The sequence below is a fragment of the Emys orbicularis genome, chromosome 6 (genome assembly GCF_028017835.1).
Source record: "Emys orbicularis isolate rEmyOrb1 chromosome 6, rEmyOrb1.hap1, whole genome shotgun sequence".
Taxonomy (NCBI): Eukaryota; Metazoa; Chordata; order Testudines; family Emydidae; genus Emys; species Emys orbicularis.
The window spans coordinates 49,273,485-49,279,294 of record NC_088688.1 but is presented as its reverse complement, the minus strand read 5'-3'; the positions used below and the strand labels follow the sequence as shown (position 1 = coordinate 49,279,294).

General features: G+C 44.6%; 1 long non-coding RNA gene across 1 annotated transcript; it reads right to left on the bottom strand.

Moving 5' to 3' along the window:
- Positions 1-306: 306 nt before the first annotated feature.
- LOC135880340 (uncharacterized) lies at positions 307-2,871 on the bottom strand. The gene is made up of 2 exons (XR_010561487.1): positions 2,482-2,871; positions 307-2,190 (listed from the first exon to the last, which is right to left on the bottom strand). It is a non-coding gene; the product is annotated as an uncharacterized LOC135880340 (long non-coding RNA).
- Between the last annotated feature and the right edge of the window lie 2,939 nt (positions 2,872-5,810).

The following is a 5,810-nucleotide window of genomic DNA, read 5'->3' as shown; positions in this document are numbered from 1 at the left end:
ATTCTTGTTGGTTGTTATAACCTTAATACATATCCTTCACAACTCAGAGATAGATGTGGGTTTCATTTTTAGAAGGTACACACTATACATTTTTAAAGTACTTTATTTTGAAAACTTTTCAGATTAGTTTTACAGCTATATCAGAAAATGAATGATTGTTTGGTTATTTCATTTACCAAAGGTAATTGAAGCAGATATTTATGAAGTTAGTGGGAGGTGAACTATCTCCAATTCAACAGGTTAATCATTAATATTTGGAGGATTTTCTTGCTATGCTGTATTAGGAGGAGAACATCACCACACAGACATTTAAATTGTTTTATTTAACTAAAACAACAATGTTATGTATCTGGATTTTTTTCTTCAACAGCAAACATATTTTAACAAAACAAGTATATTAATTTTTGAATTTAGTTAAACATTCAAAGTTTTTTAAAATCAGGTTTGTTTTTGTTAAAATTGTTTAACTACAATAGTTAATGAATTTAAAAAACAAACAAACAAAAATTAAATCGACTATGTCAGCCAGGTCAACATGAGAAATTTAAAATATTGGCTTGTGCAGCTAACTCAGTCGTCTTCCAGATTATGAACAAACAGGAAAATGAAGGTGAAAAGGAAAACAAGCTTTCCTGCTTTTTCAGGTCCCAGACGATTTCTCAATTTGGAATGAATTCGTCCAAAGGAAGAAAATATTCTTTCTACACTGGCAGAAGAAGCTACTGCTGTTAAAAGCAAGATTATCACTTCAACAGTCTCTGAATCCAAGTGCTTAAGTGACTTCCACCTGTTCACTGGTATGACTTTCTTTAAAACATCATCAGCAAACATATTTCTTGAATGGTTCACCCTTAGCTCTGAAGTTTATTATAGTTGGCATTATGAAGGGATGATTGCTGGATGTCCATGTCATAGTCAACTCCTTTTCTTCAGCAGTTAAGGTTTGATCCTGGTACCGAGTATTGAGAATATTTGCAAGAAAATGAGCTGGAGATAGTTACGTTACAAAAATGAATGGGACAAGCACTCTGTCATTGCATATTTCTCTTTTTAAATCTCACTCAGTTCCTTCCAAATTTCAACAGCGTCAGCAATAAAACAGCTATTTCCCTGCATTTTGTTCAAGGCTACAGAAATAGGCTTCAGGGCACTCAGCATGTGTTCAACATTTCTCTTAAGCCCAATGTTGAGAACTTTGGCTGTGACAGTGCCATCTTTTTTTGTGTGATTTTGTTCACAAACTGTCATCAGATTAAGCCAGTTCTTGATATAGTGCTCAAAACAGTCCACTACTGAGTTCCATCGCACGTCTTGTGGGAGAGTTAGCTTGGTTCCTCCCACTTTTTTTAGAGCAGCTGCTGCAAAGTGGTTGTTACGGAAGTATTTTGCAATTTCAACAACATTAGCCTTTATTTCTGGAACACTGAAGTCTTTGGCTAGGAGGTGAATCAAAATGAGCACTGCAACCATATGCTATTAGCTTGGGACTCTCTTCATGCTCTTCTAAATAATTTCTTCTTATATTGGATACATTTGCAGCATTATCTGTGACCAACCTGCGTACTAAACATTTGAATTCACCACCCCCCCCCCATTTCTTATAGCTTTTACTGCTACTTCTTGTAAGTATTCTGCTGTGTGTGCATTTCCTGATGTATCAATTGTTTCTGTAAGGAAGACATTCCCTTCTTCTGTTGTCACACAAGCACATACAACAGGATCATTGTGGACATTTTTCCACCCATCAAGACTCAGGTTAACAATTTTACCTTCTAGACCTTTTGCACACTGCTCAATTTCTCTTTCATACACTTTATCCAGCAATTTGCCTGTGACATCTGCTCTGTTGGATGGACTGTATCCTGGTCTTAATGACTGAACCATGTTCATGAAGTGTGGGTTCTCAATCATACGGAAAGGAGAGTTTGTTGCATAAACAAATTGGGCAATTTTCCCCATCAGTTACCTCTTTTTGTAATCTGCTGGTTCTTATCACAAACTTATCTATGGTTGTTTCTGGATGATAGAGATTTTTTTTTCTTTTTCCTACAGGTGATATACTGTGGCTATGTGACATACATGATGTGACTGAAACACTATTATTGGCAGATAACTCTGAAACTATAGAAAATGATGGTGATCTTGAAGGTGGATAGTCTTCAGAATCCTGTATGTTGAGGATGGATTCTCCTAAACAAAATAAGTCAATGCAGTTATTTAATTATTATTACCATACTGCTCATTTAGTATCTCATACTACCCATTGCATTCACTGACACTCAGTATTACTTTAAAGGTGAAATTGTAAAAGGAAGATCTGCCTATTTCAGCTATTTATTTTTTAATCACAACTGCATCTAAAATGATAGTACCATAAGGTAACAACTATATTTTTTGCTCAAACATGAGAATTCAAGAATAGTCCAGAAGGAAGACAGGTAGTCCTTAGGAAAGAAGTATGAAATAAAAAAGTTTACCAACCGAAGATCCTGCATGTTCAGACATGTTCCTTTCGTCATCTTCAGCGCAGCTTCGTCCTGAGAAGGAACACTTCTCATGATGTTGTTTCATTTGGGCAACCAGGCCTTGCATTTCTTTGTTGCACTGTTTGCATTTTGCACGCATGCCTGTCTTACCCACAGGTAGAGGAGCTTCATTCCCAAACTGGTTCTCTTTTATGGCCTGCTGCCATTATAGGTTTTCCCTTCTAGTGAGAGAATGGTATGGTAGATCTCAAATCAATGACGGTGTAGCAGGGTGGTCACCCACTCCGGTCCTGGAAGGGTTAAAGCCAGCCCTGTTACTACCTTTCCCAATCAGCCCAGGCTTTCCTTCACAGCCTTAAACGTTACATGAATATATTGTTCCATACTATAGATTTAGAATTTATAATTTGTATTCCATGATGAGATATCTTTGAGTTATAATGTATCTTAATTAAAACTATCTTTCAGATTTTTTTGATTTTTTTTTTAATTATTTATTTTTATCCACCCTGGGATATGGCCTGTAAGTAATAACTAAACTTTTAGTTGTCATCAATGTTACTACTATTTAAGTTGCATTCTGTATCACTCAGTGGGAAAATAGTCTCACCTTTAGCACTACTGCTATTTCTGTACTATGTTTCTCTTCCATCTCCATCCTCTTCTCTGTTTCTCTCCTTTCTTCATCTGCATTTCCTCCCGTGCACCAAGTCCTAGTTCCCATCCCCTCTTGTGGTTTTCACTCTCACCACTTCATATTATACAATGATCAATTGTGAAATAGTTAATGAAGGCATAAAATCTCATAGTTAAGATTTAAAATTAACACTTCAGAGTCATTAAAAGGGGTTGGGGTCATTCACACCACTCATTGCCTTTGTGTTAGGCTATCTGTTGTCTCAGAAAGACCACTCTGAATCAGTTACAATCAGTTCTCCTTTGGATGACTGACATTAAGTACTCCTGAGGGAATTCTGTTCCAAAAAAATAAATATACTGCAAACAATATATTAAAATTCTGTAAATTTTAATTGTCCATAAATGTGGAGGTTCCAATATGGCAGTGGGAAGCACAGGCCATTAGCTCTATGGAAGTGGGAGATCACCCTGCAGCTCTCCCCGGACACAGAGTCAGTGATGAAGCTGCACCCAACCCTGACACAGCGCAAGGGCTGGGCCTGCCCCAGAAACACCCCAGGGCCTTGCCCCTCTGCACCAGGCATGAGCAGGCAGGCTCAGCCCAGCAGGATCCAAGTGTGGAGGGGCTTGGTGTGGGATGAGAGGGTTCTGGGTGGAGCAATCTGGGTGTGGGTGGCTCAGTGGGGGACCAGATGTGTGTGTGCGGGGGATCTGGATGCACAGGGGCTCATTGGGGGCATAGGTGCCAACTCTGTGAGTGCTCCTGTGTAGCCCCCCATCAGCTCCCACCCGCCCCCACAGCACCTCCCACCTCGCTGATCAGCGCCTCCTCCTTCCTCCCTGCACCTGTCAGCTGTTTCATGGTGTGCAGGAGGCTCTGGGAAGGAGGAGCGAGGGCAGGGTGTGCTCAGGGGAGGCGGAGAAGAGGCAGGGCATGGGTGGCACCTTGGGGGGAAGGGATGGAGTGGGGGCAGGGCCTGGGGCAGAGCCAGGGGTTGAGCACTCCCTGGCACATTGGAAAGTCGGTGCCTGTGGTTTGGGGGGTTCCAGGTGTTGGGGCAATGGGACTTTGCAGGGGGGGTCCCAGTGAAGGTGGTTGGGGCTCATCAGGGGAGTCTGAGTGTGGGGGGATGGGGCTCAGCAGAGTGGTCCAGGTGCTGAAGGAGTGGTGCTTGGTGGGGTGGGGTGGGGTGGGGGCCAGGTGAAGCTGGTTGGGGTTCAGTGGGGTGGGGGTCTGGTTGCAGGGGGCTTATAGGGATGGTCCAGGTGTGGGGTGGGTGGGGGTCTGAGTGTGGGGGGCTCAGTGGGGGCTGGTCTGGGTGCAGGGGAGGGGTCTGGATGTGGGGGGGAGTTAGCAGGGGGGTCCAGGTGCAGGGGGTGAGGCTAGGCTGGGTGGGGGTTAAGGTGTGGGGGGCTCAGTGTGAGGCTCTGCAGGTGGGTCTGGGTGCTGGGGGGTGCCGTATGTAGGGGGTGAGGCAGCAGGGTTGGGGGTGCAGATGCAGGGGGCTTCGGAGGGGGTTCTGGATGCGGGGAGAGTGAGGCTCAGTGGGGGGTTGAGATGCACAGGGGTTGGGCGGACAGGGGTATTAGGATGCGGGGAGCGGGGGTGTTGCGGAGTTTCCTGCAGCTGGGAAGGTTTTTGGGGATGGGTCTGACAAACCCCAGCTTCACCTTGCTGGGGAAGAGGGAGCCCCATTCTTCATTGCCCAGCTGGGACTAGCAGCTGGGCCTGGCACAGAGTAGGAGCCACGGGCCGGGATGTCCCTGGCTCCGCAGTGATTTACCTCTCCACTGGCTGCTCCGGGTGTTCAAAACAAGGTGCCCGCTTTGCTGGAGAGGGGCGCATGACCGCTCTTGCTTCCCTTTGCGTCTTCATCAGAAAGTCATTTTTGTGCAAGGAAGCAAAGAAATCTGTGGGGGACATGAATTCTGCATGCACATAGTGGCACGGAATTCCCCCAGGAGTAATTAAGGCTTCAAACATTTTTTTTTTTAAATGAAAGCTCATGCTTGACCTACACTTAAAATTTAGGTCAACACAGCTACATCACTCAGGGATGTGAAAACTCCACCACCCTGACTAACATAACTATGCTGATCTATGTTTCTGTTCTTGTTACTATTGCTTGGGGAGGTGGTGTTCCTACAGCGATGGAAAATCCCCTTTCAGCAGTGTAGGCTGTGTCTATTTTACAGGGTTATGCTAGCATACTACAGCACTGCAGCTATGCCAATATAGTTCCTGTAGAGTAGACATACACTTAGGGCTTGTCTTCACTACTGGGGTAAGTCGATGTAAGTTACGCTACTTAAGTTACGTAGCTTAGGTCGACTTACCCCGGTGTCTTCCCTGTGCTGCATTGACGGGAGACACTCTCAGGTTGACTTACCTTACTCTTCTCGGGGAGCTGGACTACTGGAGTCGATTGGAGAGCACCCCCTCCGTCGATTTAGCGGGTCTTCACTAGACCTGCTAAATCGACACCCGCTGCATCGATTGCAGCAGCACTGATCTCCCCAGTAGTGAAGACAAACCCTTAAGCCAGTGGTTCTCAACCTATTTACCATTGTGGGCTGCATATGTGGCCCACAATGCGTTATGTGGGCCGCATCCAATACTACCTCTATGGCCCTGAGGATGTCACATAGGCCGCAGCACAAGTGGCCTGCGGGCTGCAGGTTGAG